This window comes from Corapipo altera, unplaced genomic scaffold (assembly GCF_003945725.1).
Source record: "Corapipo altera isolate COAL_440 unplaced genomic scaffold, ASM394572v1 22b, whole genome shotgun sequence".
Lineage (NCBI taxonomy): Eukaryota > Metazoa > Chordata > Aves > Passeriformes > Pipridae > Corapipo > Corapipo altera.
The window spans coordinates 12841774-12869389 of NW_020884876.1; the positions used below are offsets into that span (position 1 = coordinate 12841774).

Below are 27616 nucleotides of genomic sequence, written 5' to 3' on the forward strand. Positions count from 1 at the left end.
TTAGAATAGATGGGAGATATAGTCTTACCTGATATGAGGGTCTTCAGGTTTATACATTACAGGGACAAGGATGGTGAAATGCATATATTATTTCTTTATTAGTTTTTAAATTCCCTGCTAGATTTGCCAAATGGTTTCACTGTCACTTACACTGACACTAATTTCACTAAATATTCTTGCAGTGCAAAGCTACATGATAAGCAACTTATTTGCAATAACTCACTGATCTCTATTACAGCTGTCAGGTGCTGCTGAAATTACAACAACATCAAAGACACTACCAGAAGTATCTGAATCTGATATTTTAACTCTTAATAAATAAAATGTGTCTCCAGCACTTAGAGCCTACTAGGGCACAAAATTTTGATCACTTTAAAAGAATTTTGACTATTAGTCTCATTACACTAAAAATGATGGAGCGAGCAATTCAAATTTTCAGCTGAACTTTTCCAAGTTGCTTGGCCTACAGCCAAAAATAGCAGCAGTGCTTTGATTTCCTGTCCCTTTACCTATCTGCCATAAAAGACACAGTTTTGGAAGCCTTCCAAGTCTACTTTCTTCTGAACATCCAAGCAGCCATAATAGGACACAGGATAACATCACCACATCAGCGAGCAGCTGATGCTACTAGTGGGTTTTGTGTTTGCCTGTTGTAATACAGCATAGTTAATTGTCACAAGTTTTTGTAATACAGCCAGGCTATACATTAGCTGGAGCTTAAATCAGATGAGCAAGGTGGAAAATTAGTACCTTGGGGCTCAGATTTAGGGACAATAAATTTCATCAACATTTCTGATAGGCATCCTAAAAGAGCAAGGTGTTTTAATAAACAAACTAGAAACTTAGATGGAATATTGTATGAGCATTTACTATTCTGATTCCCATTTCCATTCTGCACCTATTATTCCCTAAAAAAATCCCAACCAACCAACTAACCATCCAAAACAAACCCCAAACAAAACAAAATAAAACAAACCTTACCATAAAACCCACCCCTACCCTAAAGCTCAGAAACACAGGAAATTCGTAAAGAAGGGACAGGAACTTTTTGGCTGGATAAGATCAAATTTAAGTGTCTCCAAGACTCCCTGTTGCAGGTGCACCTGCCAGACAATACACTTCCTTAGAAATTATGACAGACGGTAAGGATTAACTGATCAGTCAAAAGCAAGAAAGGAGAAAATATCAAATCCTTACAGAAATACTGTAAGGACTTAAAGAGCATAGTTACCTGTATCAAACACTGTCAAGACCACAGAAGGAACTTGACATAAGACAAGCAACCACAGCAGGAACTTGAGATGAACACAGAAGGGAAAAATTTGCAAGAGGAAGGTGCTAATTCCAGGCCTGGCAGAGGTGAGATCTGGCTAGCCCATTATGGTTAATGCATCCAGATAAAAATTATCACTATGGCAAACTGCATGAAAGAAAGCAACTGCTCATACATGTATCACCAGTCAAAGAAAGATCATTTCAAGTGATGGGAATACACCTATGTAGATACCAGGAACTTGGACTGTATAAAGGTGGTATCCCTCAGAAGAATATCTCTGGGACGCCTACCACCAAGAAACCCAGGGTGAAGAAGGACCAACGGGATGCTGCTGGATCCATGGGTGTGGTGATTATCTTCTGCTTGATAGATATCTCTCTCTCCTTTCTTCTATTTCTTTCTATCTCTCCTCCTCACAGTTATTGTTAACTAAAATCCATATTATCGACTTTGGCATATGGCCTTATTTGCACCTTAATTCGAGCAGAGGGATCTCTCTCTAGTTGTATCTTAACTGATAGTTGAGAAATGAATGTTTATATATTGTAATACTTGTCAATCAGCAATCACACTGCATTAAAGTGCAACATGGGTCTAATTTATTCACTGTGTGAGGTCTGATTGCTCTGTGTGTTCCATAAAATTAATCTTTGGAAAAGACCCAAATCTTGTTACAGTGAGCTATTGTAAGAGTTATTGCAATGCTCCCAAAATAGAATTTTTCTACAATTGAAACATTTACTATAGTTTCTGAGAGTTTGTGTCATAATTACAAAGGTTGAGACATGTTATTCTTGTATTTTTCTCTTTTATGCTGAACTTCAATTTTTGACACTACTAAATGATGTTAATTTTTTTGGATATGAATAAATCATCTGTAACTGAATTATTAGTATTATTCTTAGGTTATATAACAAAAATAGCTGGACTTCTTGTTGACAGACTGTTAAAGAACACGATAATGTAAAAAACCCCCTCTGAATATGGAAAATACTTTCTGTCCTCCATACTGTCCATACCCAGCTACTGTAGTCATAGACTGTTGCTAAAAGTGATGAGTTGTTTCTGGGAAACACTGCAGTGACCAAAAATGTCACATGCTGTTCTGTAAATATACTACTAAACCATAGACCATATATTAATATGAAAAGATTGTTAGGCTGAAGATTCTTTTCTGTCTATAACATTGTATTAATGTACTGCTAAAGAATAATAAAAAATCCCCCTGTATGTGTTCCATTCCCATTTAAGTCATGTCTCAAAGGAAAATGCATTTTTAACTTCAAGTCTGGATATTTTATTACATTTGTTAATTCAAATCATACATTTTTATCAGAAATAACTATTTCTAATTAAGCTTTGAAAGTGGTTTCCACAGAAGCTACATTTATCTGATGTAATGTTATGGATATTTATTATATGGTTTTTGGGTTCCTCTGGGCTATCAATTTATATAAATGAGTTGCATTTTTTTTCCAAGTGATCATTGCTAACTGCTGTTCCTGTATGACATAATGTTTTACAACAATAGAATTTCAAAATTTAATGTGTTTTAAAAGAAATAGTTATAGGAAAATATGCAGTTGAATGCAAAATGAAAAAAAGCAAAATATAGTTTATTTTTTGTCTTAATTTTTAAACTTTTTTAAAAAAATACCCACAAAATAAGATAACCATTAAAAAACCTGAAACAATGTATTTTTCTTTCAAATGTAGGGATTCTTACAAAAGCAAAATTGCAAAAAAAATAGTCACTCACTTGACTTGTTACTAGATCCTCAGAAACCTTTCCAACCCCAGCCTAATCAACTTGAAGGTTCTCTTCTCGTAGCCAATAATTGAAAAGAAACAGAGCTACTCCTCTTTCTTTTTATTATACTAGCATAATCAAAGTGAGTTATTTGTTATTTAAGGTTTGTCATTTTTAAACTTCGATGATGGCATATGTAGTACAGAAATTTTTCATAAGAAGAAAAATTTGGACAAAATTTTGAAACTTACCCTATGTAAAGAATTCTGACATTTCGGCATGACTGATTTAAAAATTATATTTTAGAAGCAGAGCTAAAAATGTTTGAATTACTTCAAATCACTGACAGTGTTTTCTTAGCATCGTCTTTACATGAGGAGGCTTCTGCTTCCAAGTATAGGTTCATTCCAAGTGTTTACTAGAACGCCATGGCCAAAATGCTCCATACCCTTTTTTTTCTCTATATCACACTCCAGATGAGCTAATGCTGCAATCATCTTTAGAGTTCCTACCCGTTTGCTGGTGAGTTTTCTCTCTTAAACAGTCAGAAAGATGGTCATTTCTTTCTATCACTCCAAGAAAACTCAAGTTGAGATGATGGTTAAGACTTCAAAATAAATATGACAAACATACATATACAGTGATGACTGTCTTCCTGAAATGAGCCTATATTTTTTAGAAATATGACAAACTAAAATTCTATTTGACACATACGATACTAACATAAGATATAAAGATATCTTTCCTGCAGTATACAAGATATATAAAAGTGCAGTGTATTTCAGTAAATTGCACCATATCTGCACACATTCTTCTTTTCCAGCATGTGACGATATGCTACATTTTTTCAGCTTGGTTCAATTTTCTTTAGGTTGCTACCAATAAATATATTAAATAAACATATATGCTATAAATAAAATAGTACTACTGTATTCAGTGTTGGTTTGTGATGGAAAACAATGTGTTTTACTTCCATTTCCCCACCCCGCAATCAGTATGCAATATACTATTTAGGCTGTCAGTATGAATCATTGAAGTACATTTTAGACAGTTTTCAGTGTAATCTCAGATCCAAAATATACTTTTTGTTAGTCTTTATGCACATTTTAGATTACTGAATTAATTGTATTAGTTAAATATGGACAACATTATTTAAACAGAACCTCTCTTCCTGAAACTGTAAAGAATGCTCGGCTTGCTTCAACATTAAACTAAACAGTAACAGTGTGTTGTATTTACCACGTAAGGACATCTTTAATGATTATATCATCGATTTTAATGAGATTCTAATCCTGACTGGAGCCTCTAAATGCAACTCAATAGGAAAAAAAACCCCAATAATGAGTATATTTCCTTTTAGTAATCCACGGACCCAGTAACTCAGCCAGAACAGCTGGCATTCTTACTTCACATATCAGCAAAAACTGAATAAGCAGACTGTTCGAATGAGATCTCATATTAAAACATCATTTAAGTTATGGCAGTTACTGTTATGGGTATGCTATAGAATAAAATATTTCAAAAACAAATTATGAACTAAACAATGATCTGTAAGGTTGCAGAGTAAAGAACTTTATGTGATACATTGATCAAGTAATAGCTATTTTACTCTGAGGCTAAGAATCATTCTGCCATAAAGGGCACCTTAGGCGACTTTGAAGACTCTGCAGCTTTTGTCATCCCTTTTTCCTCTTTTACACACTAAAGTTATAGACAACTTGCCTCCAGAAGACCAGGGCAAGTTTTCCTTACTCTTGCTTCTGGGATATGAATAACCAGTATGACTTTACTACACTGGCTGCAGTAACTAGGGAACATTTTGGCCTTGGTATATCATCATACAGTCTTTAACGTGATTAAAAGATCTTTCCGCTAGTTTTCTATTTCATCCTAGAATACAAACATTACTTTGTGCGCTACAATAAAAGATCTTTTTTTTCCCCCAGTAATCTCTGTATTTTATACTCCTGTTGCTCCTTCTCCTACATAATAAAGAACATATAAGTGCTACTTTTCCTGAGTTGTGGAACATGATGATCAAATCATGGGGAGTTTTAATATCAAATATACTTCTCTCTATATTTTTATATGACTTCTGATTGGGCTTTTTTCCAAAATACCTTTGTAAGGCTGAATTTTTGTATCCAGAATTTTTTTTCTCCGTGATTAAAGGCCTGAGAGGTAACTGCCTTCAGACAGCAACAGATGGCTTCATGTCAACCTGCACTTGTTTTTCTCCTCTTCTCAACTGAAAGTTGAGAAGGCAAAGTAATGCCCAAATGGAGCATTCCTGTTAATGCAACTTAAATATTTCAAGTGAGGTAAACAGGATAGAGTTGGATACTACATCCATACTATTTTGCCCATAGTCAATCTTCTCCCCTCTTCCCCAAAGAAACAATATGACTCATATGACTGTCGCTTCAGTTTTGGCTGCAAATACTTGTAAGCTGCAGAATTTTGCCATTTACATATAAAAATAGACAAATATAAAATTAAAAGTGCTATAAGGGAAAAAAGAAGTATTTTGATGATGAGCAATATTTTCTCCCAGTGACCCCAGCAACATTTAATGGTACAGTGCCCTCAGCAGCTACATTAAAACATCCTCACTCTTCATCTAATCACAAATTACACTAAAAGTCATGAGTTAAACATATGTCAGGGTAACTGGGAGGCAATTTGGTTGAGGGGTAGGGAAGAACAAATAGGCAGGCTGCTATTTTCTAGAGTTGTCACAGTACAATTTACAGAAATCTCTTCTCAAGCACAGAGAAAGAGAATGCGTTTGTGACTAAGTTTAGGACTTCAGTGACATGGCAAAAAGGCTTTAAAATTGTAATAAAGCTTAAATTACCCTTCCCTTTGGGTTAATCCTGCATTTCAGTAGGTTTCTGGATATACCAACTGCTTCCTAATGATAGATGAATGATTATTGGGTACATAAAAAAATAAAGACTAAATAGATAAGAATAAAGATCCAACTACGAGGTAAGAAAATTACTATCTTACTAGATCTTACACAGGATAAAATATGAACATTATTTTTTCTCTCTTAGGAACTCCAAGTCCTCTTTCCTATTAAATTTTCCCCCTATGATGATGGAAATATTTTGTGTTTCTATAACACAAAATATTCTTTATGAATAAAACATTTCTGAGCCTGGGTCTATCACATAATTCGTCCTGAACCATGATTATAGGAAACAAAATAGGATTTTTCTTTACCTTAAATCATAAAATCTCTGTAGTAACAGCTAAGCACCAACTTTCTCAAAAAACCCTGGATCTACAGAAACCATGAAAGCTCCAGATCACCTGATGTCTCTTTTTAAGCATAACCTGTACTTCTGAATATAATCCTGCGTTTTACCTTTTGTTCCCACCCAACAGCAGAGGTGGATATCAGGTCTAGGTAGAAGTGCTGCAGCGTATATCCTGGGACATTAGCATTACACCAAAGAAAATACAGAACAGTATTTTTGTCACTAAACATGTCTAATCATTCATTGATTAAAAAGGATTCCAGGCTTCTGACTACCCCCACTTTCCAGGTAGGAAAGAATGCTGGCAAATACAACAATTATGCAATTTGGGTTGATTAAGTAAGAGCATGTAAATAGATTTACAATCCAGAGCTGGTCAAGGTGTTAAAGTCTTAATTTATTATTTTGTCAAAAAACGAATATGGTACAATTTCCTCTTGGAAACACGGAGAAACAGAGCTGTAAGAAAAAGACTCTTTTCTCCTTTCACCTTGACTGGAAGCTCTGACTGTTTAGAAAGAGAGAACTCTTCCCCTCTTCCACTAATATTTTAAATATGTCTCAAAATATCTCTTTGTTCTTTAGTACCACAATTCCTATAAAACTTCAGAAGATTTAGAGCATACCCACAAACCCCACTGCTTATTCCACTGACCAGCTTTACACTTCCCCTGTGCATGTACCTCTATCTTATCTGTCCTATGGAGAATGTTTCTGTTCTTTGTTTAAAGACAAGCATTCCCAACCCAGCCTGTCCCAATGCCCTGTTCCAGAAGAAATAAACAGCAACATGGAAACTCTGATGGGGCCCAATACTTTCTCACAAGCACTGAGAATTAAAACCTGGATCAGCTGGTATTATTAAAGCATGTATCACTTGTTGATAGCAGAATAGAACCAAATTACTTTGTTATTTCAACACCAGAGGATGGATAAAAAGTAGATAAAATATATTTAAAAAACAATCTAAAGAGATACCAGTAAAAGTGTCATTATTAACTAGAAATATTCATACAGAAATACTTTCTATTTTGGGAAATTTACCTCATACCCGTAAACCTAAATTCTGCTAAATTCTCCTTATTTATGCATCTAGCCTCACCTTAAAAAGCCTCAGACTATATAAATAAATGAAAGATAATACATATAAGCAAAGTTTTTCAGAACTGGATAGCCCTTCTAATCTGCAGCAGAAACAACTTAATAATGATTCTTTTTAGTTGACTTCTCTGGCCCTTATCTGAAATCCAATATGCGTTTTCCATGGCCAGAATAGAATCATCCAATGGAGAAGTCACAGATGAATCCCGTAAGGTTCTCCTGGTTTTTGAAGGACAGATTTTAGCATAGAAATTCTGTTCAGATAACTGAATGGCATCTATTCCCTGGTCTCACCCAAGGCAAAAGCTGACTACTAATGCCCTGTGAGCCTTGCTTCATGATCATTAATTTGACACAGCACTCCTCTGAGTTCTATTTCAATTCAAAACTTTTACTAGGGAAGTTTGTGCTTAGTGAAGTGAGGATCATTGTTAACTTAAGATTATTTATATCATATCCAGTGAGAAACGTTAATAGCATTAGTTTGGTTCAGTCATGATTTTTCTTTTTTCAGAAGTGGATGCTGTTTCATTTAATAAAAATTAGATTGACACATTTATACAAGCAGCATCGAATGTCACAGCATCCCTGATTAAACATTTAGGGTGGCATGTCAAATTCTTGGCAAAGTCTAGAATCACTCCAATTTTCCAGAAGGGATTGGTATATATAATATATGTAACATCACCATTTATCACAAATCTGCTGTGCTGCATTTTTAATGAAAAAGAAGCTTCTACTCTAGTTACTCTATGCTGTGTATATTTACATAGTATTTAAATAAAGACTAAATTTGAAGGTGAACCATAAATTAACAAAGGTGTAAGTCCTAGAGTCCTACTTAGCATTAAATTTAATGTACTAATCCTATAAAATCAAGAATTCAAAACCATAAAGACAGCTTACCATTTATAGATCCAAGAACTAAGGATTCAAAAATCTTTTATACATTTTTCTTTACAACTATATCAGGTAAAGTAGTGACAATCAGAGTAGAGGTAGTATAATTTCTTCCATTCAACCCTTGACATCACCAATAACCTTCCAAACTTTTTCTCACACAGATTCGTATTTTTATATGAAAAAGAGCAATCAGAAATTGCCTTCAAAGAAGTAGACAAACAAAATTAAAAACATTCATGATATTTTAAAGGAATATTTTAATAATTTTTAATCATACTGTGAATGAACTTAGTTGACTTTACAAATAAGAAGTTTGCAGAGAAATATTCATCACTGAATCAAATTCTTCAGTTGTTGGACAGTATTTCTGGTTCAAACAAATATTTAGACAATTCAGGGAGGTAAGCGTAACTTTTTAACTCTTGCCATCATTTATTGTCTTTAGCAAGAGAAGTAAATCTTTTTATATAGGCCAAAGATTTGGTAAAGGTTTTCCTCTTACCCATTTAGATACATGGCCAAACAAAAATGATCAATGTCCCTTTAAGGCAGAAGAATAAGAATATCTACAGACATTGAGGGCTGCTGCAAAAAAGTGTGCTTTAAGAGACACTGGAGAGTGAAACAATCTATACTAGCAACGTTCAATAACATATGGCCAGTCTTTCTCATCACTGGCATGAACCCTAATTATCTCTTCTCTGAATAATGTTTAAATGTCACTACCATAAATGAAAAATAGTATACATCGTAATCTTTCAAGAGCATTAAAATGCTTGGGTTTCTTACTTGGACCTGCGGGTAGTATTTCATACTGGTCATATGTTGGCTTCAAAACACAATGACTGCTTTACTCAAGGTTACACCATCAATTATTAAAATGTCTTAGTTTATGGAGTTTATAAAAACAGTGTTTTGAAAGGTATTAGTAGAGCATAGAGGTGTATCCTCTTGCATGCATCTCAGTGTTTCTTGTGCACTTTTGTCTTCAAACTTGTGAATCTTCCACCTATTTGTTCACCATTCAACTGCACATAAATATAAAAGGTGGATAAAAGGAACAACAAAATGCATCTGTTATTTTTACACTGACTGAAGCATTAGAAATCCACTTCCGGTTGTCACAATTTCAGTAGAAGGTATCTAGATGGCAGAGTGCATCCGTTGCACAGACTAGCTGATCTGTAAGAGGAAAGGCTGGTTTTGGACTCAAGGATCTAAGTTTCCAGTTTATTCCTGGAAATTCCCAGAGAAGATATCATCTTCTTTCTATCCATCACCCTTGCTCATTTCCTCCAATAGCACACATGGTTTGTATCACCTTTAAATGCATACTGACAAACCAAGGCTCCAGTAAGATGCATTGTTCCTCTGCTAATTGTCTCAAAGAAAGGACTTTTGGTTATCATGGTTGATTGAAAATAAAAAAAAAAATAATAAAAATATCATGGTTATTTCAAATATCCTGGTCTGCTTTAAATACTTTGGAGGTTGTGGGAATGTCTGTAGACACGTTGGACACACAGTTTACAAGTAGAGTCCTAATGGAGAGAAAAAATTTTATTCTAAAGGAGGGTCTAGTGTTTGCTGAAGCACGTTTTTAATGGAGATTGAAATCTGTTTTTTGGAATACCGATAAGGCTGTGGCAAGCAGAATTTGTCCTATACAAAAGAGAAAAAGTCAAATTTTCTTCCACCTAGAGTCACATTGACGTTGGCTTTCAGAGGATTCACTTGTCCTTGTGGTTGATATTTCTGTATCTGGGAAGCTGCAGGTTATGAGTTTCAGGGCAGGACTCAGGCAGAGCCTGTTCAGAATTTAGAGTTGACCATTAAGCAGGTGAAGGGAAATAACAGTGAAAAAGAACACACAAGAGTTTTGCTAGATTAGGTGGTCAAACGGCTGCAGTGATAATACTGATCAATCATGCAGCTGTAAGTTCAATATTCTCTTCACTCAGGTACCATAAGCTGTTGCAAATGTAGTTCAGATCACCTCTTTTCAAGATACTGTCACTGCAGTTTAATTTCCTTTCCACAGCAAATGCTAAACCCCTAACTGGTACATTCCTTGTTGTGTATTGCCATAGGTTTTTCTGTATTTGTATTGTCTCCAGGTTTGATCTGCAGCACATTAAAGCAGTTATAATTACCAGTAGCCATATACCATAGTACAGAAGGAGGAGTTACCCTGCACGCTGTGCACCATGCAACCTGCAGCAATACCTGATAACTCTGCCTCTGCAGAGCTAAGAGTGCATCCATCTCTTTATTCATTCTACCAGTCTTCCAGAGGTATTCCTAATAGAAAGTGATCAGGATAGCTCTACTTGCTTTGTTTCTCTCATAAGAACAATTTCCAAGGGGGAAAAAGGCTGTAAATAAGAAAATAAAGAAACACACCAGTGTAAATCCACCACATTCATAGGCTAGAGATCTGTACTGCATACACCAACACAGGATATTAATCTATGCATTCCTTTGAGCTGTTAGTGTCTCTTGGGCAATGCATCCCAGGTGTTTCATGTTCCCTGTTCATCCTAAGGTTTAGGTTCATAAGATGCCCAATCATGTTGCAGTTTCTAAAAGTCAGATCTCTGTGGAGCACAAAAGAAAATATTAATTTGCTGGGAATGAGTGATACTGTTGAAGGCAATGGAATAAAGTGTATAAAAAATACAGGTTACATATGAAGCAAATCAACACAAATGTTTCCACTGGAAGTTTTGGTGTTTGTTCAACAACTGACTTGTGTAACTGAATTTCCAAGGTTAAAACTAACCACAATATTTAGAATTCCCCAACAAAGAAATATCTCAGAATTTGACACTCTCTAAAATCACCATTGCAATTTGATGTTTAATAGATTAACTTCTTTTCAAGCAGAATGAAAACAGAATTTTACTTCCTAAACAGTGTTTTACCACCCCACCCCCCCAAGAAACCTCAACTGCCAAAACTAAAAGACTCCTATCAGTTATTTCATCCTGATTGCAATTTCCCTCCCCACAATTTAATGTTAAAGTATGTACAGATGAATGAGGCTCTCTAGTGCAATATAACAGAAAGGGAAATGATGGGTAATGCAGTTGTTCCACTATCTAAATGTTTCCAGTAATTTATCCATAAAAAGTAGGAAAAGTTTAATCATAATGTTGTACAGCTGCTACAGGAATGTTTTATCCATTAGAAATGACATGCACAGTGATGGCCTAGTGAAGTTAAATACTATAAAAAAGAAAATAATTCGTAGCAGAAAGTTCACACATTTTCATTTTCTCTTTTAAAAAGACTGCAGTAGAAAAAAAACAAAATATATGCTATGAAATAATTCACTTTTCAACGCTCTTAATTCAGTCTACTCTGGCATGAATACTGATGCTTTGCAGAGCACACCATTTCTAGGACCAGCCATTTCAAGGGTGAGTGCGGGAGGGATTTCATTTATTAGATTTCTTCTGTTTCCTTTAGTATCTCTTTTAGTAGGAAGGATCATTTAGGCTTTGTTTCAGATCAGGGCTTTTTACTCTTAGTCTTCATTAGTGATGAAAATCTGGAGACCTATAACATGTTCATTTAATATAGAATAGAATGATTCATGCCTGAAAGAGGAAAGTGAAAGGAAAAAAAAGAAAAAGAAAACCTCCCTACTATAAAGTGACATTAGTAATTTCTCCCTGTCATTTTCTTGGCAGTTGATGTTCTACATTTTGTAGACCATTACATCTAAAACAACTGAAGCTGTAAAACTAATGTAGCAGGTCAGGGAAAACAACCGAAGCCAGGTCAGAGAATCTGAACCCATGTTACCAGTTCAGTCAGTTTAGTGTCACATCACTTACTCTTCATTTTAGCATGCTAACTTATCAATATCATTGTTTATAAGGAAAACTATCCTGTACTCACTTTCAGAGGCCTTTACTGGAGATATATAAGAACTGGAAGTTTTGGATACAAAAGGAGTGAGGCATTTTTTCTAAGGAAGTATTTTTAGAAATACTTCATAATAAGAGGGTGTAATAGAATTACTGTTCATGTCACAGGAAGCAAGAAGAGTAGGAATGAAAAACAAGACAGTAATGTGAAGCAAGGGAAGTAAAGGACATGAGGCAGTTATTAATTTAAACATGTCAGGTCAGCCCCATCACTAAAAACATGGCAAAGGACTCAAATTTGATTGCAAGAGATGAAGGCAAAACCCCCAGAGTTTAGCAGAAAGAGATAAGTGTGGGAGAAGACGATGTATCAAGTATTCCAATTTTAGATACAAAGGAAGAAGGGAAAATTGCCCACAAGGATACGAACAGAAAGGAGGAAAGGGTGGATTTAATGACAAAGGGTGGATTTGATTTAGTAAGAAGGTTTACTGATCTGCAAAAAATTAGTGAGGAACCAAGAATTGGTGAGTGGATTAGCTAGAGCAAAGAAAACAATGAAGCTCATGAATAAAAAATACTAGTCATTGATCTATTCCTACTGTACACCTTCTGTCATTTTTCAACCACAACACCAGAACTGCAACTGTGCTACATTCAAATGCAAAAATGTTACCATTGATTTCTTGAATTTGCACTGACATGTATTGAAAAAGGTGCTGCTCACACTGTCTTTAAAGAACTTTACAGAATAGAAACTTAACATTTTCTATAATAGCAACTAAGAACTGATGTATGCAATAAGGAATTTTTATGGAAAGATCTCCATCTCACTGGTACAAAAATAGCTCTTAATAAAGATCTATTCATTTCTCCAAACTTACAGAATATTTATCTACAAACCTCAGAACCAAATACAAATATTTCTTGAGCAGTCTTATCACGTAATTCTTTCTGTGATTCATTGATTTTGTTTGGAATGCATTCCCTGGTCTTAAATTTAATACAGAGTGAAAGGAAAATGCCATCCTTAAGGTCAAATATCCAAACTAAAAAGAAGATTTTTTGAAATAGGAATTAAACCCAGATGTATTAAAAACCCTTCCAATATTAGTTGTTTTTACCTGACAACTACGTACAGCAAAGAAAACTTGGTCAAATTTAGAGTGAGCTTCAGCAGATATTAAAGAAAAGTTGATTAAAATTACCAGGAAAAAAAATAATCTTTTGTACATGAAACTATAAACTCATTTACTTGTAAAGCTTTTAGCATATTTAGGAGTGTTTCTGACCAAATGACTAGTTTTTCTGAGTTCTTTACATTGTATGATTTTCCATTTTTTTTTCACATATAAAATTCACGTACTCCTTTTTGTTGCTAACCACTAAGATATTAAAATAGAGAGCTCCTAATGTCCAACTAATGGCATTCAACTGGATCAATAAGTCCAAAAAATGCTTTTACTTTAAACAAGTTTAAACTGCATTTCCCAAACAGTTTCTATTTATATTTCCATTGAAGCATCCAACTATCTCATGAGATGCAGAACTACTCATGGTGACACTAAGTTCAGTACTAGTTTCAGCAGAACGCTGTTCCTGAACCTGAACATTCAAATAAGACTGAAATGGTGTGCATACAGCTACACAGTAGCAGTGTAATTTACACAGTAATCTATCTCAACATAAGTTTCCCCTTTTGAAGTAACATGTTAAGACCAATTCTTCGTGAGGTTTCTGAAATATGATACTCTTGTTCACAAATGTGGAAACTGAACTTGAACCCCTGGAAAACGCAGTCTATATACAGCAAGGAGTGGGAAATGACTAAAGTCCAGCTGGATTGATTTGCTTTCTCTACCATTTATTCACATTCTGTCAGATGTTCAGACTTGTAAACTAAAAACGGGAATGATTATTCTTCCTCAGTAGTCCAGAATCTTCAGTGCATCAGTGTAATATAGACCATTTATGATTTCATCACTTTTAAAAGATAAAGATATTATTCTTTCTCATTTTAATGAACATAAAGTTGTAAAAGTGAAGCCCTACAGATATTAATTTTATTTCTGTATCCATATCTCAGCTCTCTGAAGTTCAAAATAATTTCATATTTTCTAGGTTTTGGTTGTCCAGGGAAAGTCCTAAGGACCCTTAATGATATTAAATTAACAAAGAGTCTTCCAAAAGCATACCAGCATCAGAATATGATTTCTTAAAAGCTGGGCTAATATAATAATCAAAGTACTGCACTCCTAGCTGCATCTTCTCCCTGTAAGCTAAATGTATAAACGTACCTGACAGACATTTCCTTAATGTGTCCTATCACTCTGTCATATAACTGACGTGCTGCTTTCCCTTTAAATTAAATCAGATTTATTCAGTGATGTAAAAGCCTCCCACCTTTCTGTCAATATATCTCTGCATACAAAAATAGTGCAGTTAAGATTTTCCAATCTGGTTAGCTATGAACAGATACTACATGATGACAGCTCTTGAATACAAAAATCAAACTCAAAACTATTTGGGTTCTTTTTGGTGTACATCTCTATATGTGTGTGTGCCTTGTACATATACAGGGCGTGTGTGTGTATACACCAAAACATCTATATATGCAGGTATCCTCAACGTTTTCACTCAAAGGAACAGTGGAGGACTTAATTGAATTATCAAAGTTTCAGATAAATAGATATAAGAGATTAGCATTTGTGAGATGGGCCTCCAGCAAGCCATCTGCTGAGACAGGTATAAAGACACTTGACTGGTCAATTGCCTTAATAGTATTATAAAAACTACATCAAAAACTTGAACTGATGGACAGAGTGCTTTGGAATAAAAAGAAACAATTACTAATGTAATTTCAACCAAAATCTTTCTTACTGTATCATTCAGAGATTGAAAAATACTTGTTCTGGTGAGAAATTTTGTTAAAGTTACTTTGTACCTTCAATACGAGCTTAGTTTAAAGTCCATTTACAACCAGTGACAGGTTTTCAGCTCACTTTGGGGTTTCAGAAAATGGTGTATTTTGCTTAAAGAGAAGACACACAAAAAACCTCCTCTTTTAGTTTCTGTCATTAAATATTAGAACTGTGAAACTGCAGCATGTTTCATGTTTCCTAGTCAATTTTTTTAAGATAATGGTTTTAATTATCTATAATTTTGACAAAACAGGATGAAATTTTTCATGTAAGGTTACTTTGATTTGTTTTGTCTTGATTTTAGCAGAACAATTTACAGAAAATTTTTTGTTCACTAATAAAAAAAGAAATTCTTATTGATGATAGATTCTCATCAACTCTTAAACAGAAACCTATAGAATTTCTGTGCATTCAAAGTATGCACCTAAAACATAGCAGGAAATATTCTTACAGAAAGCACGAACTAGCCATTCCTGTGGAAGCTTGCCCCAATTATCTGTTTTTAAAAATGCAATTTCATGTGTTTAGAAAAAATAGCTTTATTGCAAGTAAGAAATTACATTTGTACTAAGAATGCTTCAGATTGAGGTCACCAGGTATTTTCTTAGCAGCACCTGAGGACCCTGTATGATTCTCATGTATGTTAAGTCTGCTTATTAACATTGATAATAGGAGCCCATCTCAGTCTCAGTTCTTTCTTCCTTCCTTCCTTTCCCAACCTCAACTTCCCTAGAATAAACCTGGAGTTATAGCAACAACACAAAAGCAAACAATTAAAGCTCACAATTAAAGCAGCTGAATGAAAACCTGTGGAGCAAAATAATATTCTTTCCTTAGCTAGTGAATTTCTGTGTGCTAATGAGTAAGTCATTTCAAATAGACTTTTCATGGATGGACATTAATAGGGTCTCATAATTAGTGATCATCTGATTTCTGACCTGTCATCCTGATACGCAGACATGCTGAATAGTAAAACCTGCAACAGAAAGTCAGCAGCAGCTTTGCTTTAAGCTACTGTACCGTTGAGCTATTTGTAATGCTAAGTAGTCTGGAAAGCAGGTCATGGGTAGCTCAGTTTGTCAACCAAACTGAGTGGCATTTTGACCTTAATCTCCATGTATGACAGTATATGACAGTATGTCACCTTCTCATCTTGCAAGGTGATCTAAAAATAAATACTTTTAAAATAAACAAAGTATGAATGGGATGTTTGCTATTGAAAAGCAACAAGAGACATTGTTGGAAATTCTGGAATTGAAATAGGTTGATATAATGCAAAAGGAAGTACAGAAAGGCAAAAATGAATTTTATAACTTCCTCTGTTGAATCTAATCCCATTTTAATTCTTTGAATCTCTTCAGGTAAAGCAAACAAAAGATATCCTGGGTATTTGGATTTAATGATTAACAATCTCGATGTTATTTCTTTCTTGAAGTTCACAACTAACATATGACACCTCAGGGAACAACCAAGAAGACAGAAATAAAAATCCCAATCCAATTCTCTCTCTTCTACAATGTGATTTTCTATTATATAGAAAGAGAAGTGACTTTTCTTCTTCTACCTGTTCTCCAGAACATAATATCTGGACGACATTTGATCTTTATTCAACTGCTGCTTGCTCATTCATATTTTGACATAGTATAAATGACTGAAACAAATATGGAATTCTTGTCAACTTTGTTACTTTGTTAACTAATAGTGCTTATAGTTGTGGTAGTAGAAATTAGAAATGCATCAGATTGATTATGTTATTTAAAATGACATTTTCATTCCTGTAGTAATGGAAGTGAGTTAAATATATTTTATATTTTCTCTTCTGCAGTAATTATACTCATCTTTTAAATCTAGACTCAGAGCAAATTCTGTACATATCCATCACTGTAAACAGCATTCTTTCTCTTCAAAAGAAAGACTAAATTTTCTTTCTTCTGTTGCTTTTACCTTCTCTTCTTTCTATACTCAAAATTACCATCATGATACCCAAGATTCTTTTTTTTATGAAGCTGAGAAACAAGACTGCCATTAAATGTTATTTGATAACTCAGTTTGCTGAGTTAACTGTAAAGTTACCTGCTACTCTTCATCTGGCAGCTTTTGAAACTGCAAGAATCTAAACAGGAGCATTTTTCTCAGTGTTTTGAGCTTGAAAATCTTCCAAAACCTATAGACTCTGCATGAAGTTTGGTTAAAATCAACAACTGTTGCCTATTCTTGTCAACAAATCTCAATTATTAATTATTTTCAAGGGCTTTTGACAAAGCAGATTAATCTAAACTTAAATCTGCAAGGAAATCTCAGGTTACTGGAAGTAGATACAGTATTACATTTCACAAGAATGATTATGAAGCACTCCAGTTGAGGCAGATGATGGCATTTCTGTGATATGTGCAAACTGTCACTCTGTGCTCATACTGTGAATTTGCTTCAAAAAGGAACGTATAAAAGGAAAATATGTAATTGGCAAAGCTGCAAGTCAAATTTAATCAGGTCATTAGTTCAGAAACCCAATGGAGATCTTAATTAGATGTGAATTATCTAATAACTGTGAGTATCTCTGATGTACATTTGTTTGGACATCTATTACTAAGGGTCCCTAACCCTACAGCTAAAGTCAGGAACAACCCCTTTGAGTCCTATGTTGGCTTCCAGTGATCTACATATTGTATCAAGTTATTAATGTGAATGTCAACAGATATGAGTTCCTTGTAAAAAATTTCTAGCAAATTTTTAGTGATTGTATTGTTTGTTTTCAAGTAAACTTGGTTTGAATAAGTTTGATCCTAGATCTTTGGATGTCTTGCAATCTCAGGTATTCATTTGTGTCCCTGATTATTTTCGCTAATTTAGCTTTTCATTTTGACTCCAGACAAAAATCTTGACTTTATGTGTATGCTAAATATTCCCAGGCATAGCAAAGTCTTGCCTTCCTTTCAGCTTTTCACCAACACTTCTCTGTCTGACATATAATATAACTTCAAACCTAGAATATTCTCCAATTTCAACAGAGCAGATGTGAATATAAAATTATAAAATATGCACCATATCTTTTGTACAGTCAGTTAATACATTTCTGCCTCTTAGGCTCTCAATTTACCTTATACAGTATCCAAATCCATCAGTAGAAAGAAGAATATGCAGTTATCCTCTTAGGAGAAGTAAACAATACAGGTACTCCACATTAAATCAAAAAATTACTTGTAAAAGTAAAGGTAGAAATCTATCCCATATCTATGGTACATATATAAATAAATGCCTGATATTCAGTACTCAAAATTGCTGTCAGGAAAATATGCTTGTGCTTCTTACTGTCAAATACAGACTTGTGAACTAAAGTGAATGTTTGTAAATATTAAATGTAGTATCTTTTTGCCTACAGGTACCAAGATATATGATTCAAGTTTTCTCAAAAGACATATTTATGAGTAGATTAGACAAGCACTTGTCACTATAGCAAGTAGGCGTGAAAGACCTTTCAGGGTCTTCAACAACAATCAGTTACTCTGTTTCTGATTTTATGTATATCTTAGTTGGAAATTTTAGCTTCTTTTTTATCTTCAAGACGTTTGCTGTATTGTAATGAAGAAATCACCTCAAAGAAGGTGCTTGAACAGAAAGCTTCTCATGGTGACAGGTATAACAAAGGCCTGTGTTAAACCTTTGACTTATATTCTACTGCACTGAAAATTAGAAGAGAAAATGAGGCTGAAAAGAAAAAAAAGTATAGTATAATTTCCCTTAAACTCAGATGAGATGTTATGAAGAAATAATCAAGCTGAAACTTATTTTAACTTCTCTGTCTAAATCAATACAGGAGTAGTCTGTCTTTGCAGTGATAAGACAGGAAGATTCAGCCATTCTATTGGGCTCAAGGTAAAAGTCACAGGTTGAAGTATAATCAAAAATTATCTTCTTGCTCTTTCTAGCCTTTTTTTTTTTTCTTATTCCCCTCACTCCAAGAGATGAAGCTTCAATTGGTGATCTCAGAGCTTCAGATTATCTGTCAGACGGAGAAAGGCTGTCTCAAGCTGCCAGGACCACTAATCAGATATTGACAGATAAGATGTTCTGGGAGATAAAAATAGATTTTAAATCCAAAGTGACAGCTTTTAACTAGAATCATAGCCTACCTATTCAAGTCATGATATAAGATAAATTATACAATCTAAGTCTTCCAATCAATTTGTTAGCTTTCCTACATATAATGAATATGATTTTCCTACTTAAGGCAAGGTCCAACCCCCACAAATCAACATAAATAATTTAATATTTTTCTCTAGTTTAATAAAAAGACATCTCTTCATAATATAAACAACTTCTACCTGATTTGAAAAACTTAAAAATTTCAAGGGTATATAGGAAAATAGGAAATACTGACAGAAATAGTCATACTCTACATTAAACTAGTATATCATTCTAACTGAGCCCACGGTAACAGTGTAGTATTTAACAGCTCACTTAAAGAGATTCCTATAACTAGAGAACATCAGTCAGCTTCAAAACTCAGTTCAGACTTACCTTAAATTAATGCAGTGAGTTACACATTCCATAGGAGTATGTTATGTAACAGAGAAGAAACCACAACTAAAACGGAAAAAAACTGCCACAAACTAGCCATCAATAATTAAATGTAACGGAAAATAATTCTATCCACCAAGAACTAGATAGTTTTAATATAAATCCAGCTTGAACTGATGGGCAAAAAATTCATGAGTCATTGCACAAGCCTAATAGCAGATGCTATTGGTCAAAGAAACAAGGGAGAAAGAAGTATATCGTCAAACAGACTCCAAGTATATCTTTAATATTGAATCAAAGTAGCTTAAATTGATAAAAAAATATTACTCTTATGCTGATGATGACCTTGATGCTGCTTTATTAGAGCATTTAAGCCTGTGCATTAATTATTTTCCTAAAAGCACAGGACTCAGAAGAAGAAAATATCAAAAAAAATCGTAGGCATAATTTGGCTTTGGGTCCCAGAGGACAACAGCCACTATTGAAGGGGAGTTCATAAAATCTTCTGCAATGTAGAAACCAGGGTGGGATGGAAAAGAAAGGCTATAATTTTTGTACGGATACATCACATATCTGCACATAGGGTTTCAGCCCAGGAAACATCCTTCTGAGTAGGATGACCAGCAATCATCATCTGAATGATGTTACATTCAGCCAAGGTTAACATGAAGTGTTGTATCAGAAAAAGAGCAAGTGTTGAAGAAAGGAGGTAGTTTATGCCTGGAATGGAGATATGATCAACTGTGTGGTGCAGAGAGCCCAAATAATGAGTAAGCGGAGTGTTTACGATAGACGTGAAGACAGAAGAGCTGACAATCAGTTAAGAGGTGTAAGACACAGCATACATCCCACAACATCATGGGTGCTGTTTGATCTCATATACAAGTATACAGGAGAACTGAAAAATGCATGGACTTTTGTGACTGAGTTTAAAAGTGTTGCTAGAAGAAAAGAGAGTACAAAGTTAAACGAATGAGGAAGATGTCCTCTGGAGTCATGGCACAAAAGTCGATGTAGAATCAGTATCTTGGGGCCCATACTTGTATGGCCAATGCTAAGACTAAAATACAACTATGATTTAGTGTTTGGATTTATAGGCTAAATGTATTACAGAACATATGGAAACATAAAGTAGAACTTTTTTTTGGATTAATGAAGTATTTTCAAAGTGCTCTGGTCATGTAATCTAATTCACTTGAGAAAATTAGATTTTAGACTAACTTTCCTTTAAACTGTTAAAATTATATGCAAAATAGAAATCTACATTTTCATACAATGATATGTTCACTCAAACTCAACACCTGTTATGATATGATAGAATAAGCCTTTTCAATTTTATATAAAAAAGTAAAATGTTTTGGAGTAAACATTGTGCAAACAATCAACAAATTTAATGTTCTGAGCAATTATTAGTTTACATCAAATGTATATACTCCATTGCATGTGTAAAGAAATTCACAACTATAAAAGCAAAAATTCGAAGGAAATATTCATTCATGTATTAAAATAGAATCACAACAGTATAATGAAAATCATCAGAGTTAAACTATAACTAATAATGACAACAATAGAAATAATAATAACAACAATTAAAATCTTATTCTGAGACACTAGGCTGTACCAGTATTTAACAATCCTCAGAAGAAATATATTCTCCTTTCCAGTCTCCTTGCAACATTCAAATAAAACCTTACCAAGGTAAAGGAAACTTTCCAGCACAAGCACAGAAGACAATTCCCTATGTTTTCACTACATTCCTCAAGAAGATTTTTTTAAATGATCAAAATAATTCTGGCAAGGCATGACTTGTAATTTACTGCATATCCAAAATTTAACTAAGCATTTAACTAAGCCTGTGCCTTCTTCCTTGTAATACTCAGAAAGATTTTATCAGCTTTGTCTGTTTATAGACTTTGTTGATAGAACCTCATGCTCTTTACAAGCAAAAAATACTAATTAATTTAGTCTCACAGCGTCCGTTTTTTGTAGAAAAATGACATTCACTTTACAGATAGGGAATTTCATGAGTTCATGGAAGTCAAATCAAGGTCATACAGAAGTCAGCTGTAGAACTGCCACTGAATTCAAGATTTATCCAAAACTACAGTAAAGCTCAGGTCGAACTGAGAGGAGTCAAATTTTAATTCTTTCTCCAGATTCACAGTACTGGGCACTAACTTCTAGCTACATTTTGAATTAACAATGGCTTAGTCTTTTTTTTCTCCCTTGTATTGTTGGTTGTCAACACTGTTCACTTTGTGAAATAAACCAGTAACTTCTAAAGGAATTAAGAGAAAAAATTAGTAACACAGGAGTTAAACTAAACTGCTCTGATTCTCATCAGAGCAATTCCATGGTGTGGTTGCTCTGACAACTGCATCCATTGCAGAGAGATTTATTTCACTACATTTCATCCGCTTCATATCTAGTCTTATTCTACGATTTTTCCACAGCGCAAACTAGTTTAGATTAAGAGCGAGGTAGAAACCTTTCACTTGGATGATTTTTTTTTAATCCAGGGTTCAAAGGACTAGTGTTAAAGAAACAAATGTTTTAGACATTTTTGAGGCCCTATAGACTACATATTTTCTAAATATTTTTTAAGCATTGAAGAAACACATTAATTTTAATATTTCTATTATATATACATTACATCATGGGGTGTGTGAAGGTATTTCAGCAAATCTTTCTTTTGTTCTTTTATTAGCTAGTCTACAGTCAATAAAAAAATAAAGGTCAAGTATGAAATATTGTGGAAAAAAGGTGATTATTGTTGGGGTTTTTTTAATTATACTTAAAACATGCACTTTAAACATGCACTTGCATTTGTCGTGCTTGAACATCTAGACAGACATACAGTGAAAATTTGCTCTCTAATTTATGTATTCTTATAAAGATTCTTGCTAAGCATCCACAGGTTATCTCCTCCACAATAATTTCTCTGGAAATTTAGCACCGTGGAAGTGATGTAGATAATTTCCATGTTCTTTAAAGCTTGCTTCTTTTTCATACCAATTATCCCCAAGCATTTGGTTAATGACTAAATACCTGCTCTAGCTCTTTCTACGAAACAATGAACTGCAAATAAACTACATAATTGTTACTTCCTGATCCTAGCGGTTATGCTATAGTTCCAATTTTAATAGCTTTCCTTTAGCATATTGTGTTTACAGGCCAAGATGTGCCATTATATACGCAGGAATGTTCTTTATCTTCACCTGAAAGCATATACACTTTTTTTGGTTACATTCGAATTCCAAAGGTGTTTGTATCATTGATTTCAATCCACTCAATAGTTTTGACATTTTGCTCAAATTTTGTTTTTATTAAGAGATAATGGAAAGCACATTTTTTCAGCATTATTTTGTATTTCTTCCCAAACCACATATGTTATCTATTTAATTAAGAGGTCTCATTTATTAAGGCTTGTATCTTCAGGTAAACACTAACAATGTGAATTCCTCTCATGTAGAAATTGTCTGTACACTGAACAAAACTCAGAAATAAATTTTTATGTATGGAAAATTTTATCAGGTTTTGAGATAGAATGCTGTTTAGTGATAACCCCACACAGGCAGGTTTATTTAGTCCCAAAACAGCACTGAGTTCTCTGTCTCCCAGCTTCACATTATTACTGGACCATGCACACCAGTAAACTCCAGTGTTTCACTACATTCACTTGCACCATATATTTTGGCTTCTCACCACACAGTGTATACAGATGACTGAGAGCCAAGTTTGACACCTATCTTAATACTGGATGGCTATTCTCTCCTTATTGACTTTTCTGAACCCCCACTAGTGAGTTTCAGCTGGAAGACAGTGTCTAGACGCTTGTATTCTCATTTAAATAGGTGAGCCTATTAAACATAGTTCCTTTATGTAGATGATGAGATTGAGGTGAGTTATAACTCAAGTAGAATGTCTAGTTAATTGTGCAGTGAAAACATGCTGCTAAACACCAATACCAATCTGAAAGCCACTTGCAAACCCTAGCTGAATTTTTCTCACTGCAGCTAAAAGAACTGGAATGGTTTTAATTTAGACCCTGACAGAGAGCAAAGAGGACTAAGGTAAATGAAAAGAAATATGTTTTTAGCTTTCTTTAAAAACAAAATAAAACAAGCTCTTCAGACTTTCACATCTTTCAATCAAAAAATTAATTAAGGCATTATTTAAATTGACATACATAAATAGTGCAAAAGATTGCAAGAACATTTACTTAATTAAAAATGAGGCTTATTTTATAAACCAGGCTTTAATTCAGCTCAAAGAAATCCAAACTAATTAGAATTGGTGTATTTCCTATGTTTATATAAGGCTCTGGATTCCTCTGAAAAGTTCCTTACTTATGATCTCTGAGTATAAGGTATTACCTGATGTAACCATTGACCATATTTTTTCAAGAAATCATAAGCAGAGCACTCCATTAACCATAATGAAACAGTCTATTAAGGAAAAAAATGGTGTCATATGACTATAATTTTCAAGAAGGCTTGAAAAGAATTATTTATTTATTCTCATTGGGCAACATATATATTCATGATATCTTTGGTCTCAGTTTAGTAATTTCTGCTACACTGCTATTTCTTACCTCACCTTCACGGAGAACTCATTTGCAGGCAGCAACAAACATGAATGGAGAAACAGGCATGATTTAAACTTTCTCAAGTTAATAAGCTCTTGGGTTAATTTTTCTTTGTGTAAGCAAAACTATAAAATGATATTACTTTTCTGCGAGCGACTTAAACTCTTTTTCTTTACGTTAGCAACCAAATTTTTTCTTCCTTTTTTTTTCTTTAAGAATAATGTGAAGTTGACAAAAGTCAGAAGTAAGCTCAACAAAGAAAATAACAAACTGAAGTTTTCCCATTGTTTTTTACTATTTTAAATACATTTAAATATATTTTTAAATGCCATTCTCACAAATACAGCATGCGTCACACCAGGGTACCCAGAGATCTGATTGGTCTACAATGATTTATTACAAACAATAATTCTGTATCCTGGCAGTTGTTGGAGCAAGGCTGTGCTTGAGGCCTATACACATACATATTGGAATTAATGAAGTAGCAGCTTATGCTGTTGCAAACAGCTGGGGGTGCTTAACTTGTTTTTCTCTACAGAATTTTTGGATTTCATTTGTTTCTGGCAGTTATGGAATGCAATAAAAGGGAGAATGGTGAATGAAGAGAAATGGAGATATGCAAAAGCAGCAAAATCTAGGCCTAGGTGAACAAAATATGCCCTTCTGATAACACAGACAAATTTATTTTGATATTTTACGTTGTCTTATTAGTTCTGCTTTTCCCCCACATGCTGTATTTGATGTCAATAAGATTAAGGATAACTAGAAATATGTCTGCAAAATACACCAAGCAGCATGATACAGACCTTCAAACTCCTGCTGAATCAAGTCTGTCTCAAAACCAGAAGAAAAACAAAAACGGGCTTTTAACTGGGACATGTTCCTAATGTGGTACTATTGTTTCTAGACCTGTGATATTATTGTGTCCAGAGCTCTTAAAAAACTCGACACTGCACTATGCTGTGAGGATATGACATTTCTGGTTTGCATCTCATCTGGAATTACTTTCCTCTTAAAACCACTGTTGTATATAAGCTGTACTTACAACAGCAGTTTATTTGTGATAGTTAAACTGTGTGCAGCTCTACAGGTCCAATGTATTCTTAGGGCAACTGGTATGTTCTCACTTTTAAAGTTCCTATAAAAAAAAAATTAACATAATAGGACAATAAATGTAAAACAGTGCACCTGAGAACAGATTTTAATAGCACTACATCCAGTTACGGCAGAACATGCAAACATTCCTGAGCTGCTGCTGGGGAGCACTTGTTAGGATCAGAAAGAGAGAGGCAAAGATGGGTGTTTCAGCAGCTGAAGAGAGGTTGAAGGGCAGTTGCAGAAGCTGGAACATATGTGATCCTTCATGCAGAGACCGTGGGGTGTGCAGCTGCTTAATTCTCTACGGAATGTTCCTTTTATCATGAATATTCCTTTATTCACTGTATCTCCTCCAAAGGAGTTGGCAGTGCCACACCATAGGATCCTGTCTAGTACTCTTCAGAGTCTCCCTTGCTACAGCTTTTTAAGTCAGCTAGAGCTCTAAAATGATTGCTTATAGCTGGGTCATGTTTTGATTGCTCTCCTGTCTTCCTTAGGCTATTCAAATGAAGGCAGCAGCTGCATTTTGCCATTCACAGTCATTTATGCCTAAAGGCTCATGTTTCCTGTCAAAAGCTGGAAACAGTGATTGTATGTGATTTTTGTTCTTTGGTTTAGTCGCACATCACCGATATGTTTTCATAGCATTTTCCATCTAGTAATGACTTTATTGATCCATTCTTCAGTCTTTCATCTTTCCATGCATCTAAGCACATTGTAACAAACTTCCACTGATCATTTTGTACCTTGAATTGCACATAAGTATATATTATAGACCTATTCAATAATCACTCAGTATCAACAGGCTTGCTATACAAGGGCCCAAGACAGCCAGACATTCTTAACTGTCACTGGAAATAATCACAGTTAAAAAGGCACAGAACTAAGCTGCTACCATCTACTTGGTCTGTTTCCCATTGCATATTCAATATGAAAAAAAAGAGAAAAAAATAAAAAAAAATAAGAAAACAAGAAAGGAAAATAAGCCTATGACCACAACAGCAAATAATTAAAAAACTTCCTTTCTTTTTTTAATAAGAATATAAATTCACATGCAGTGATTGTAACATTTAAATTTATTTATTGAAGACATATATTTTCACAATCACTATGTTCTTACATTCTAGACATCCTCATCAAGATGAACAGCAATATCTAAATGTACTTACTTTACTCTGATATACTGTCCTTTTTTTCTCTCATGGTTTTCCAAAGAATCAAACATATTTATGTTGAAACTAAATCTTCTTTTACCGCATCCATGATTTCAGTTTCTATCACATTGTACTGCTACGCTCACAGTGTTGGATTTCTAATATTGCTAATATCTTAGTGTGTTCCATAGCAACACACTAAGACATCATAAACTTGGCATTACGGCTTTATTCCTAGATTAGGTCTAAGGAGGAGCTGATTTCAAAAGGCAGCTCTTATTAAAGCATACATATACATAATTATCAAAAGTAATTGCCAGTGGAATACAGATAATGGCCTTCAGAATTCTGTGAATAAGTTTTATAAAAAAGTTGTCCCTTTTCAAATCTGACCAAGAACAAAGACCTTGTTTTGTTAGTGATATTCAAAATATATTTCCCCAGCCATCCTTAAAGAAAGCACCATATAATCACAGAGATTCAATTACTAAGAAAGATAATATTACTCATATTTTTCACATGCTGGATTCAGTCCATTACTCAGTGGATACAGCACAGTATAAAATGGGGGCTTTTTACTTGCAAATATTAAAAATGCATAAATGAACACACCGAATGAATAAATGAATGAGAAGGAACTCAACTTCAAATGCTGCCAAAATAATTTTATCAATAAATCTTTTTACTTTTAAGCACAAAATGTAATACATTAAGTAGAATACATATCATTCGGTCAGCATTCTGGCACATCTTATGATATATAATGACTAAGGACAAATGGGCTCCACTTGTTACTTCCTGGCTGGAGTCCTAACTAAAATTGTTAAAAGAGGATAATGAAAAAACCCATATACAGGTTGTACTGCCACGTACCTTACAAATGGTTGAATATCTCAGAAATAAAAATACTATTTTAGGAGTAACTAAATCTTCATTGGTTTTACTCTGTATACTTTTCATTGGCAACAGTCATGATTATAGAGGAAAATACTTCTACTCTTTTGGTCTCAACACAGGTTTTCTTTGAGATTCATCAGGAAAACAGAACATCCAGTTCTCTTGATTATGAAGTAGCATGTGGAAAAGGAAAATCCACTTGTCTATTTCTAAGGCATTCAAGAAGGTTACTCTTACCTAGATAACACCTCTAGATAATAGGGAAGGTT

The 27616-nt window shown here is 34.1% G+C and overlaps 1 long non-coding RNA gene across 2 annotated transcripts in view; it reads right to left on the bottom strand.

Annotated features, from left to right (window-relative positions):
• The window catches only part of LOC113943843, a 95051-nt gene extending 68465 nt beyond the window's left edge, over positions 1 to 26586 (bottom strand). Inside the window, exon 1 of one of the 2 annotated variants that reach the window (XR_003526473.1) lies at positions 26466 to 26586. This is a non-coding gene — a long non-coding RNA (uncharacterized LOC113943843). Of the gene's footprint in view, positions 1 to 3035; positions 3111 to 26465 lie in introns of those variants that run through there. The other variant, XR_003526474.1, reaches the window with a different exon arrangement.
• Positions 26587 to 27616: the final 1030 nt, after the last annotated feature.